Here is a 12895-nt window from a genome sequence, read left to right as displayed (position 1 = left end):
TTGAATTCACTGGAGTTACACCAGCAAAAATCAATGCAAGACGGATCAGAACCAACTCCCCCACTTTCTTTTGATACTCTTATCTTTAGCCTCATGACGTAATGATTCCTACCCTAATTCTGACTAGGGGTTGCATACAATAACATCTCCATGTTTTTTTGGTCACTGGTTGAGTTTGGTTATGGTCAACAAGATGATAAAGCATCCTGCATTAGAGAAGTTACCTCATATCATATAACAAACACAGGGCCCTCCCCCCTTCATCAGGCCACTTTACAGTTGTGGTGTAGGGGCGGAAGGTGCTGCTGTAAGTGGTCAGTGTGCCCCTTCAGCAGGTTAGTATAGGGCACCCATTGAATTGGGAGGCTACATCCAGCCTTGGCACTGAGCACCCTTACCGACTTCCCAGGACAGCCACCGCATAAAAAGGGATGATCCTGGGAAAACCTGGACAGGTGGCGACCCTAATCCCCTCTTCTGCCCCTATGCAGGGGCCAGGCATAATCACAATCTCTGAGCTTGGGAAGCACAAAGGCCGCATGAGACCATCATCTACAGCAGCACAAACCTCTCCAAAAAGGTGCAGAGCTGAGGGTTTACATCGGGGTGGGCAAACTACGGCCCGTAGGCCGGATCCGGCCCACGAGCTGTTTTAAGCCAGCCCGCGAGCTCCCACTGGGGAGTGGGGTCTGGGGCTTGCCCCACTCCAGCGCTCCAGTTGGGGCGCTGGGTCAGGGGCTGCACCACGTGGCTCCCAAAGCAACCGCATGGCCCCGCTCCAGCATTAGCAGGTCTGGCGCCAGCATGGCCCCGCTCCAGTGCTAGCAGGAACCGGAGAAGGGAAATGCCACTGCTTCTGGGAGCCACCTGAGGTAAGCGCCGTACAGAGCCTGCACCCCTGAGCCTCTCCCCATGCTCCAGCCCCCTCTCCCAGCCCTGATCCTCCTCCCGCTCTCCAAACCCCTCAATCCCAGCCTGAAGCACCGTCCTGCACCCCAAACTCCTCAACCCCAGTCCACCCCAGAGCCTGCACCCCCAACCAGAGCCCTCATCCCATCTAGCACCCCAACTCCAATTTTGTGAGCATTTATGGCCCGCCATATAATTTCTATTCCCTGATGTGGCCCTCAGGCCAAAAAGTTTGCCCACCCCTGGTTTACATTATGACCCAGCACCCTCTACTGTGCAACACCCCAGCAGGGGGCAGCATACAGTGCAATCTTTAATAGCATAGCACTGTGGCTGCACTCACTTGGGCTGAGTGGCAGTCCAGGAGGCATTGTACCTATCATAGTCCTGGCTCCCCACCTCTCAGAGTCCGATCTGCACCGAGAGGCCTCTGCGGGGTTGGAGGAAGATGTTGTGGAGATATGTCTGGGGTCAGGGTCTCTGCTGCTCACAGAAGCAGAGGGGATGATTCAACCCTGGCAGATTTTGCAAGGAAAGATTGTACGTAAATTGCTTCTGCCTCATTCCGCATCTATAACATGGGGATAAATGGCATTTCCCTACCACAATGGGGTGTTGTGAGAATAAATACACTAAAGATTGATGGCCCCGTGGGTGCTTCACAAAACATCTATGAGAGATTTAAAGGCCAGAAGGACCTTTCTGATCGTCTAGACTGGTCTTCTGCATTACACAGGCTATAGTATTTCATCCAGATTCTCATATCCTGTTGTTTAGGATACACCCCACCACACCGCTGTCTTGTTGCAGAAGTGTAAAATTATCTGAAATGGGCAGCAATTGTGGGATCGGTGAAATATTAATAGATCATAACTTAAGTATACAAAAGACCTACACAACCTGCTTTGGTCACTTCAACATTTATGCAAAACTCTGAGCTAGCTCCTCTCTAATGACACTGACATTAATAGAAATGAATGGAACGACCCTCATTTACACTAGCTGGAAATCTGGCACGTGATTTCAAAGAAGGAGGTAAAGAACCTCATTGCTCTCTCTATACACTCACGCGGCAGTGCCCAGTGAGTCTGGGAGGAGGCCACATTTCTTGTCATCCCTTTTTAAATACAAGTGTGTGGGTGATTAAATCTGCTTTGTAGAGGAGAAGAGCCGTGAGATTAAACTGGGAAACAGATGGGCATCAGCCCAGACTCATCCACTGGAGAGAAGAAAGATTTACCCCAAAGGGGAATTAAACAAAATAACAAAGAAGAGCAATGATTATAGGTCACTTAGAGTTTAGTTGCACAGTAGCTATGGAAATTCACAGTATATTTTTGAATGGAAAAACCATGCTCTGAAGACATCTCCTTTATTCTCCTCCCCAAATACCTCCTGCAAAAGATCAATGACATGATAGATAGTTAACTACATAAATTATACAGAATGGGCTGCTTTCATTACATAATACTGTTAACCCTCTTGGACAAAATTTATTGCTAGAGTATCCACTGAAGTATCTTAAGCTAATGTTATTACATAGTCTATGCTTTGGCCATACAGCAGCATAGGAGCAGGTACCTCAAGACACAGGTACCTCACCACACATTCTTTGCCAATATTATACGACCTTTAAGTATTCAACACCTGGTTATGATAGCACCTGTATGGAAACAACGGGTAACTGAAGATACTCCAGGGCCCAATCCTACTCCCCTTACTGCTGTAGTCCCATTGATTTTAAAGGTACTGCTCCCTTGAATAAAGTGAGCAAGATTTGTCCCATAATAGAAGACAGGGACCACTAATTGCAAAGCGCACTTTTGGAGGGTGACACAAGAAATCTAGCGACTGTTGCATAAATACACTAACAGCAGGCACGCATGAGTGAGCTACTAGAAGTGCAGAAGAGTCACTGAGCAGAAATCTCACTGCAATGCTGAAGAATTAAAAAAAACACTTTTGCCATTTCTATAACCTTCAGGAAGACTTTAATACTTTTTTAAAAAGTTAAATATTTACACTGACACTACAAGAAGCATACAGTTCCAATGTATATTTCTGATATCCTGCCTCAGTCTGTATAGTATCATGACTTGGTACGTTACTGGCTCATTTAGCTGCTATACTCACAAAAACTAATGACCGCTGTTTGCTGTGATTAAGAATTTGAGTAATATAGAAAGAGTAACATGACCCCTTTCACATAAACATTTAAAAGGCCATTATGCTTTATCATCAGATCTTCTTCAACAAGGTTATAAATATATGTGAGAAAATACCTACGCTCAATAGGGCACATTCTGAATGGAGAGGCAGCCTTAAGTCTGAATGTCAATGAAGAATTCCTAGAGCCTTAAAGTGTGATTCCACTCTGAGAAGTGAAATCTACCTTCGTACTGAACAAATCTTCTCCCTCCATATTTCAATCACTTGTATCTGCTAATCACAGTTATAAAAATAAGTTTTCAGTACTTTTCACGCCTGTTTAATATTGCATAGGCAAACCTGCTATGAGAGGGTGAGCTGAAAACCATTCTGGATTTTGCATATATCCTCCCCCTCCTGCCCTCTCATTCTAAGGCAGTATACTAGGGCAGGTAGTATCACTTATTTTATTTAAAAAAAAAAAGATTTTGTAGAAAAACTGAACACACAAAAATCATAGCATATCAACGCATGGTAACCAGATGAAGTATGCAAAAGTATAATTGTTATACAAAATCTTGGTAGAGGAATAGTATGGTAATACCTTAGAACACTTTACATCTACTCTATTGGCCAGGATCTTGCATTCCAGGGAGAGCAGACACTTTGCAGAATAAGAATACCACACAGTGACATGATATCGTATTGTCACTTACATCCGGGCCTGATACCACATGAATGGATCTACTACAGCATGAGTGCTGTGTCTCAGCAAGATCAATGAGATTTTGCAGAATATCTAACCATGCATCCATCCACGGGTATACCTTTTCCATGTTAAATGTTTCAAATATAAAAATGTATGTAAACTAGCTAACGTGGCTGCTAGGGTGACCAGACAGCAAGTGTGAAAAATCGGGACGGGGGGTAATAGGAGCCTATATAAGACAAAGCCCCAAATATCGGGACTGTCCCTATAAAATCGGGACATCTGGTCACCCTAGTGCCTGCACAGAAGACTGTTTTTTCCCCCCACATAACTTGAGCATTTTTTGTTTTTAAACAAAAGGCACAGGTGTACAACTGATTCAATAAGAATTAGGTGGGATGTACGCTGTTATAAGCCACATTTTTTACACTCAGTGGGGGAGTGAAGTGGCAGGAAGGGCATTTGAAACGTAGAAAAAAAAAAAGAACCCATTTTTACTCTGCAACACTGGAACAAACAGGCCTGACACTCAAACTAAGATGCAAGTTAAAAGCTCTCAAAACAAAAAACAAACAGAACAGAGTTGATGCACTACAAGGATGCTGCCATGATTTGGGGGTGCAGTGTTTTGCCCGTAATGCTCTTCGCACCAACAATGCTGAGGTGTAATGACCATTTCATGCAAACGGAGAGGCAGAGGTGGACATGTGCTTATCTCACAAAGAGACCACTGTTTCATAGGAGATTTCACTATGAGAGAGACTGCACACTTGAGGAAGCAGTCAGTTAAAAGAGAAGAAGGCTCTTTTGCTGAAAGAAAATACAGTGATATCACTCTTAGCAAACTTATCTGACCTTGTTTCTTCTGACATGCCATCCCCTGCTACTCTGCCAGTGATGTAACCTCAACACCTTATTCATCCACTTCTCAAACCACCATCTCTACACCTTTTTCTACACCGCCCCCTTTGCATGGAAGCCTTCCAGAGCTGCTGTGCAAGGCCATTTCCTTCATCCCTCCTTCAGACCCACCTCTACCATGACACCTGCATGTCAAGTCAAAAACATTTACCTACAAAAAATTGAATGATTTTTTCTTTATACTGCCATGATGAGCGCAAACCTTTGCTGAGTAACTATGCAATCCCATTGCCAGAAAACCTGCTCTTCCTCCCTTTTCTCCCAGCATGTGTTCTGATACCTCCTTCATTGAGTCATGTCTGAAATCAGCTTGCAAGCTCCCAAAGGATGTGCGATTCCCAGCACAAGTGGATGTGCACATGCTAGCTCTGCTCGAGCTAGCACCTAAAAATAGCAGTGTGGCCACAGCAACACAGATGGAGGCTCAGGCTAGTCACCCGAGTATATATCCAGAGGGTCAAGCAGGCAGCCCGAGCCACTGCCCATGCCACTGCAGCCACATGGCTATTTTTAGCACACTAGCTTGAGCAGAGCTAGCATGTGTCTATCTGCCCGTGCTGGGAATCACACATCCCAGCTGCTGTGTAGATATACCCCAAGGCAGGAACCATGTCCCTGGAGCTATTCTAGTGATGGAGGCCATCAGGATACCTAGCTAGAAAGATAAAATATATGGCCTACATTTTTAAAGTGCCTAGTGATTTGTGGTGCCCAACCTGAAACATATTAAAGAGGACTGATTTCCAGAGGGCAGGTCCTCATCACTTTCCGAAAAATCAGGCCCCTTTCAGGTGTGTAAAGTTGGGCTTCAAAAAAACGGAGGCACCCAAAATCATTAGTCATTTTTGAGATTTTGGGCCTATTCCCTTGTGCGAGGAACCTCAAGTACTTTTGGATACTTTAATACAACATAATAGGTGCTAATAAATATTAATAACCATTGCCTCTATTTAGGAGAGCTGTCCTTATTATGATTTTTACCCAAACATTTCCTCTTTCCACATGCTGTCCCTCCGAAAATCTCTTGTGATCCAGTGAATTTCAGTGGTGCTAAAAGGGGTGGGGGTGTCTCTATTTATAGTTTTCAAATATTGGCAGATGGGCATGAAGCCTTACATCACCTATACCACCAGGACATTATGGGCCCTCGCCCTTACTCCTTATGCTATACTGAACTCCCAATGGAATCAGTACTAAATTATAGTGAAAAGATTAGGTTTGGGCCCTGCATGTGGAAACCATCACAGAGTATGAGTGGGGCAGGTAGAAGGCAGTTGAATTAAATCAAGAACGGACAGATATGCAGAGAAAACCTGAATTGTTCCCACTGAGTGAGTCATGCCATCACAAGGGCTAGGGGATGAGCACGCCTCATGTTCTCCTTTCACATCTCCACAGCTCCATCGGTTTGTGGTGATGCCCCAGGAAGTACTGACCGAGTGCTCCCATGGTACCATTTTACAGTAGAGAGCCTGTTTTGGCCCTCCATTTTGTTTGTTTGGGTTGCAAAATGAAGAACTTTAAAAAGTAATTTGGCTATGGGATATCTACAAGCACGATCCTTTTTGAACAGACAGACACATAGATAACAGAAGCCTGTATTAAGCCAGCCTGATCCTGTTGTTCAATGTGATACTGATCCAGTTTGTCAGCTGTCAAAAAGGAAGTTGCTTTTGGTAAACTAAGCAGACTCGGTTGCTGCTGCTGCAGCATGGCATTGCATATCCCTTGCACTTTGCAGAAATAAGTGACGTTACCCTGGTGCTTATACACTGCGGTGACTGGTATTCAATAAGTACCTTAGATTAGACAGATAGATGGCAACCACAGCATATAGCAATGGCTGAAAAAGATTAAATCAAAGAATAGAAGACACAAGATAAGATTGTGGGTGTAACAAAAGTTTGCAAACATTGTTGCAGCTGAACAAATCATATTAGAGACCCTCATTTAGCAACCAAATTTTAGATTGTGTAAACACCTCCTCCGCCCTGCCCTGAGTTTTGCAATTCCTTTTTTTGGTTATATTTTGAAAAAAAATTATGATTTAAAATTATTCATCTGCAGGTTTTGCAGCCTAAAAACAGCTGAGTTAGTGCACATGACCCTAAAAATAAAAATGACTAGTAACAAAAGTAGATCTGGAAGAATTAGTCTATTTTCATTGTACAAGAAAGGAGAAACGTAAAAAGTAAATAATAGTGAAAATTACATTGGATTTGAAAAATTCTCTCCATTTTAATCAACTAAGGAGTATTAGTTGATAAAGGCTAGGAGGTTCATAAAATTTTACCCAACCATGTCCCTTTAAAAGGATGCTGTCAGCTTAAAAATCTAATAAAAAATTACTCGAGTTAAAAGTAGTTTTAGGTACTACCTTGCCCTGGAGTCCACCTAGCAAATTCTGTAGTTTTACAATCACATTTGCTTGCATTTTTAATGGACTACTCTCCTGAGTTTCTGTGTTAGGCCCTGATCCTGAAAATACTTCTGTATGCGAGTAAGACTTTACACTATGGGTCAGATTCCCATTTACATTAAGGCCCTACATTTACATTTCTACACCTCTTAGGCAATATAAATGCATTACACCCACTTTAAGGCCACTTTACACTGTCAGAATGGTGTATAAAGGGGCTTCTGTATAAATAAGATTCAGGTTTCATGGCTAACTGACTAGAGGAAAATGTGAAATCAACTATACACTCAGTGCTGTCAAATGCATAAAGTAAACAAACTGAAACATTTGAAAATATATTTTTCTCTAATCTTTTTTTCAGTCATAGTAATCTTACTTTTTAACAACAGTAAGCAATTTTTTTTCATAACAGAACTATGATTTTTTTTAAGTGAAGGTGCCCCTTTAAGGATCTCTGGAAAACTGCAAGAAGGACATCTTGTACACAGTAATACAATTTGTGTAATTAAACATTGTTCTTAAATCTGTTAAAATATAAATGCCCCCTTCAAGAGAGTTTATCTTCCCTACTGCATATTCCATTTATGTAGATTCAGAACTAAAGAACACTCCTACATAGAGTGACCAGATAGAAAGTGTGAAAAATCGGGACAGGAGGTGGGGGGTAATAGGCACCTATATAAGAAAAAGCCTCAAATATCGGGACTGTCCCTATAAAATCGGGACATCTGGTCACCCTACTCCTACAGTAGAAACAACGAGGAGTCCTTGTGGCACCTTAGAGACTAACAAATTTATTTGGGCATAAACTTCCGTGGGCTAGAACCCACTTCATCGGATGCATGAAGTGAAAAATACAGGAGCAGATATAAATACATGAAAGGATGGGGGTTGCTTTACCAAGTGTGAGGTCAGTCTAACGAGATAAATCCACCTACAGTAGAATTCACCAGGACCTATGATGTTATACGGACAACATAAATTCAATTTTTGTGCACTGAAAGTTAATCACAATCGGTGGTGGTGAAGTGACAGGTGGGATCAGAGTTGAAGAACTCAAGTATCCACTGTTTGTGCTCTAGAATCAGAAATGTAGGGCCTGATACTTCAGATTTATACCAGTATGAAAGGAGTAACTCCAAGATAATCAATGGAGTTACATGGCTGTTAAAACAGTGTGAGAGGAGAATCAGGCACTAAATTCCATATATGTTAATAAAAGTGCAATGAATTCACCAGCCCTTTCTCCTTTTCTTATATGCAGCATAACTCCACCACATGCCAGCTGGCCAGAACAGGGTCTCTCTAGTAAGAATGCAAAGTGCATGCCAATAAAAACAGATCATAATTTCATAAAGCTATCACTTTTTTTTATACCTGTCTAACAGGTATGTGCAACAGGGTTAACAATAGCAGGAGTGCTGCAGCTAAATCCTCAGACATTCTGGAGCGAGACCAGGCTGGCTTTGTGCAGACAAAATCCTCACTGTCATCAGTAAATTTGCCTACATAAGGACTGCAGTGAATGTTTACGTCAGAATTTCATAAGTGGTGGTGGTGGGGGGGGATTGGTGTGCACATTTTCTACAAAATGTCCAAATAAGTTGCTCCTCCAGAAAATTTGCCGAACTCTCCTCTAATGAGAAGATTATGAACAATCAAAGACAAGTTTACACTTTGGAGAAACACAGAACTTTTTCACAATTCTATTTGGGAGAAAGATAGACATTGTTATTATTTCTGATGTCAACAGCATTTCACAGGCATGTAAAAACACTTCCCTGCCGTAAAGATCTTCCAATCCAAATATCGGTTACAGTATTGGACTACTACAGAGAGCGCCTCACACAGGGACAGAAAGAGAGCAAGACTCCTCGGTGTTTTGTAGGGTGACCAGACAGCAAATGTGAAAAATCGGGACGGGGGGGGGTAATAAGAGCCTATATAAGAAAAAGACCCAAAAATCGGGACTGTCCCTATAAAATCGTGACATCTGGTCACCCTAGAACAAGGGGACCGAGAGGGAGGCAGAAGCGGCAGCAAAGGAGAGTTGGTAGTGACAGAAGAATGAGGACGGGAGGAAGGCAGGGGAAAGCATGAGAGCTTTGACATAGCATCCCGCTATTGCATGCTAATGGACTGGGTGGCACATCTTCATGTCGTTTTTCTGCTTCCTGACAAGGTTTAAACTAGGCAGGAAAAACGACTGTCAGCTGCTCCGCCAGAAGCTGTTTATTGTTAGCTGTCTATGAAAAAAAAAAAATCTACCTGTTACACAACACGCTGGAAACTTGCTGGGAAACAATATCACACCCCTGCCAAGTGCCAACTTGTGAGAGTCACAAATAGGAACGGGGGGGGGGGGGGGGGGAAAGACGGGGCCGCGGGGGGGGGGGGGGGAGGGGGGGGGGGGGGGGGGGGGGTCTGCCTGCAAAAGGCAACAGCAACACCCCCACAGCACGTCGGCAAGACACCACCAGCAGCCAAGTGACAAAGTCAAAACAAAACTAAGTGACTTCTCCTGTCCCACAGAACTGAGCCTGCCTGGCCCGGCCCGGCCAGCCCCTCTCCTGCCAGGCCCTGCCTCGCGCCCCGCAGCCAGGCCACTCCTCGGGGGGCTGTATTTACACAGGGGAAAATAAGTATATTCCACAGAGGGGAGAAAGTACATTACCTCCGCCTAGGCAGCCATTACATAGGAATACATTGGGGAGGTTTTACTACAACTCCCATGATTCCCCTGGCCTGCATCTCCCGTGAGTCCCTTGTCCCTGCCTCTCTTTAACCCTTTAGGTGCAGGGAGTAACTGATCATACCTAGTTCTTACCTGATACTTTTTATCTGCAGCTCTCGAAGCACTTTGCTAAATTGGGTGAACACCATTCCTCCCCCCTCTCCCACCCATTTTACAGATGGGGAATCTCCGGCATAAAGAGGCAAAGTGACTTGTCACACAGCAGGTCTGTGGCAAAGTTGGTCCTACAATCAAGGCAATACTGATGCTGAATGTGTTACTTCAGAATCATTGTCAGAATAGATGGTGAATAGAGCTGGTCGAAAAATTACTGTTGAAACTTTTTTGGTGGAAAATGGCACTTAGACGACATAGACATTTGTGCAGAAAAATATATCATCCCTCTGGTTTTAAAACAAAAGTTTTTAAATTAAAAAAAATTTTTTTTTAAAATGAAAACACCTAGCTAGCAAAGGCCTAGGGAAACTTTCCAATGGCCCCAGCATGGGAGTGAGCATTTCCAAAGGGGCATTTTTCCTCTGTAGATTTATATGGCATTTGCCTTAAGACCTGCCTTCACCTATTTTCACATACAACCAATGAAGATCCTTTTTACCCTCATGCTACTCTTCAGATTGCTTGAGTATCAGCAGCAGAACTCTCAGGTATCACTACATCCATGTGAGCCATTGCTTACACAAACAAATGAATGGAGGGGAATGGAAGTGTGGTTCCAAGGTCTTTGGCCCTGCCCATTATTTGAAAGAGTTTTCCGTTTACTTTTCTGATGTATAAACTACTGGAGAACACTAATAATGTAATTTAGCCAGTTATATGCAAATTACCAATGGAAATACAGCTGCAGTACTCACATCACTCAAACCTAGAGTCAGCAGTGCATACCTTTGCTCAGATAGGTAGCACTTTGGTCTACCCAGAATTCATGCTTCCTTGTAGTGGTATATATCGAAACACAGGATATGAAACAATCTAAGGTTTCTTGCACAGCATCCACGCTCATCGTCCCTAAACACTGCTGTTTTATTTGGTGCCTGGATTGTCTATGTTTCAAGTTTGAAAACTGACCCCTGAACATATACAATGGGCCCAATCTTGCTCCCACTGAAGTCAGTAGCAAAACTGCCACTGACTGCAAATAGAGAATGAGCAGGCCCCAAACCTCAGCACTGTACTATATTTTGCAAAATGAAGATTAAGAGCATTAGGAAGCTACACTAGGTACAGTGGTTTATAGTCCATATTCTTGTCTTGAATAATACATTTAGGTATATAAAGATAGTGTAGCCTAGTAGATGGCACACGGGACTGGGACTCAGGAGAGCTGGGTTCTAATCCTGGGTCTGTCATTAACCCATGGGTGACCTTGGGCAAATCACTACTCTTCTCTGTACCTTGGTTTTTCCATTCCTAAAATAGGGGTAATAATATTAACCTCCTCGTAAAGCACTTTGAGATCTGTGGGTGTAAAAACTGTTATATAAGAGCTAGATATTTTATATTATAGTAGCGTCTAGGAACCCCAGTTACAGACCGGGGCCCCAGTGAGGTAGGCACTGTACAGACAAGTAACAAAGAAGACATTTCCTTCCCAAGAGCGCTCACAATCACACGACAAACTGCAAATACTTCAGGTACAGTTTTAATAGGAATTAATCGAAGACAGAAAATACCAAATGTTACATGTTATTCTGCATTAGTAAAATTCAATTTTCTTTACATACTCCATTTTCAGAAATACAGATATCCTAACCAAAATACACACAAGTTAAAAATCAAACAAATTTAACTAAACTGTTTAAAGCTAAAAAACAAAAACAAAAAAACAAATAAAAAAAACAATCCACATGGTTAATCTTATCCCTTTATTATATTGTCCGGCCTTATATAGGGTATGAAATAAAACCAAAACAAGAATTATAAAGGGTGCCTCATAGCACCTGTCATAGTTAAGTTTTCAGAATCTTTTGAATGATGCAGACACACAGGGCCTTATTTTACTCTTGTTTACACTGGTGTAGCTTTGTTGAAGTCAATGGAATGATTCCTGGAGGTACTCCTGAATCAGACCCATTTTCCTTTGGGTAATCTTCCTCTGCATAGCTGAAGGCATTTGCCCTGATTTAAAGTCCATTGAAGTCAGTGGAAAGAATCTCCTTGATTTCAGTGGTCTTTTGATGAGTCCCTTTGGCTGGAATCCTCCATCCCAAGCCAAGATACCTCAGCTAAAGACAATGGAAAGGCTTATCATCCCAAAAGTGTTAGCTGTACTGAAACGGTAAACTCACTCATGTTTAATGGGATGGATGGATTTCCCCAGAGTAACTCAAATGCGTGGTGGGAAGATTGAGAATTTAGTTCTGGTAGCTGAATTCAGGCACAGACTAAAAAGGTACAGTGAAACTTTTCTTAAAACAACTACCCTCGAATCTGTTGCCTACTAAAGGTCAACTTTAACTACAGATCAGACTAAACTGTAGTGGGGACTACATGGGAACACTGTAAAGTGGTTGCTTAGGAAAGGGGATTACCTAATGAAATCAAGAACTAGTTCAGGGTCCATTGCAAAGAACGACATAAATTCAACGTTATGTTTGAGATTCTACACCAAGGTTAAGAAATTGCAAGCACTGGTTTCCAGAGCATCTGTAATGCAGTTATGTTGTGAGTAGGTAACAAATGTAACACTCATGGCTTGGAGGAAAAATACAGGTTGAAAACGTGGCAGAGTGTCAGTTCTCGTGAAAATCTTCAGTTAATACTTCTTGACTTATGTGTTTAACATCTCAATAATCCCATTGCAATAATATATAATTTTGTATTGAAAATACGTAATAAAAACAAGCCAATGGAGTTAACAACAATTTAAATATATATTTGCATTTAAAATGATTGTTGCAGGAGGTCAGACTAGATGATCACGATGGTGCCTTCTGGCCTTAAAGTCTATGAGTCTCACACCTTAAGAGCTAGATTGTCAAAGTTGTGTGCATGCAAGTGTTTGCATATGCCTAAATGTAAATATCAAAAAGCTCAC

The 12895-nt window shown here is 42.5% G+C and overlaps 1 protein-coding gene across 2 annotated transcripts in view; it reads right to left on the bottom strand.

The window, feature by feature from the left end:
• Nucleotides 1–9812, bottom strand: part of LOC112117866 (FYVE and coiled-coil domain-containing protein 1) — an 80239-nt gene extending 70427 nt beyond the window's left edge. For both annotated transcript variants that reach the window (XM_026646043.1, XM_026646044.1), the window contains exon 1: nucleotides 9781–9812. The gene's annotated coding sequence lies outside the window, so the exon portion shown is untranslated. The remainder of the gene's footprint in view (nucleotides 1–9780) is intronic.
• Nucleotides 9813–12895: the final 3083 nt, after the last annotated feature.

The sequence above is a fragment of the Terrapene carolina genome, unplaced genomic scaffold (assembly GCF_002925995.2).
Source record: "Terrapene carolina triunguis isolate 2854851 unplaced genomic scaffold, T_m_triunguis-2.0 Scaffold34021, whole genome shotgun sequence".
Lineage (NCBI taxonomy): Eukaryota > Metazoa > Chordata > Testudines > Emydidae > Terrapene > Terrapene triunguis.
This window is presented reverse-complemented; position numbering and strand designations above follow the sequence as displayed.